General features: G+C 63.4%; 1 protein-coding gene across 1 annotated transcript in view; it reads left to right on the top strand.

The window, feature by feature from the left end:
* LOC104501016 (CMRF35-like molecule 6) overlaps positions 1 to 738 on the top strand; it is a gene marked incomplete at its 3' end in the record, with an annotated part of 5,769 nt that overhangs the window by 4,482 nt on the left and 549 nt on the right. The gene's annotated exons all lie outside the window — the stretch shown is intronic.

The following is a 738-nucleotide window of genomic DNA, read 5'->3' as shown; positions in this document are numbered from 1 at the left end:
AGGCTCAGCAAGTCTCTGATGTGTGGGAGGGAGGTCACTGGGGGCAACTGGTTCTTCCAGGGGGCAAGGGATGGGGACACAGTGGAAAGCGTGAAGAGAACTGATTGGGGCACTGGGAATGGGGCTACTGAGCTGCACAGGGGCTGTGCTGGGGACAACCCCATGGGGGACATGCTGGCCAGGGCAACGGGGATGGGTTCTCATGTCCAGCTCGCAGGGACAGGAGGCTGGGGCTCCCCGTCTGCATTTCTCAGGGTGGGGAGACGAGCACTGCTCCCAGCCTGGGGGCATGCTTAGGGCTCAGGGGGTCCCTATGCAAGGCTGATACCCCACTGGAGAAGCAAGTCCCCCACTGGGTGTCCTGCCTGGCCAGAGCAGCTGGGCAGTGTGGGCAGAGAGGCAGGAAGAGGCAGGACTGCACCCAACCTGGGGGCCATGCTGCAGTCAGAAAGGGGAGCCCCAGGGGCAGGGGAAGGAGCAGGAGCAGGAGCAGGAGCAGGACAGGGGGGCTCAGGGGGCAGTGGACAGCAAGTGCTCTTGGTGACAGTGACGGGGGAGGCAGGAAGTCAGCCAAGACCAGAGGAAACAAGAAACCCCACACACTTGGTGCAGCAACAGATCTGGTACGCTGGGCAGAAGAGGAAGCAAAGCCCCAGACACACCACAAAGAGGAGTGTGAGGGGCAGGAGGGCTGCGCACCAGGGCCAGCCTGCCCATGCGGCTCCTGCTGCTGCTCGC

This window comes from Buceros rhinoceros, unplaced genomic scaffold (assembly GCF_000710305.1).
Source record: "Buceros rhinoceros silvestris isolate BGI_N320 unplaced genomic scaffold, ASM71030v1 scaffold30071, whole genome shotgun sequence".
NCBI lineage: Eukaryota > Metazoa > Chordata > Aves > Bucerotiformes > Bucerotidae > Buceros > Buceros rhinoceros.
This window is presented reverse-complemented; position numbering and strand designations above follow the sequence as displayed.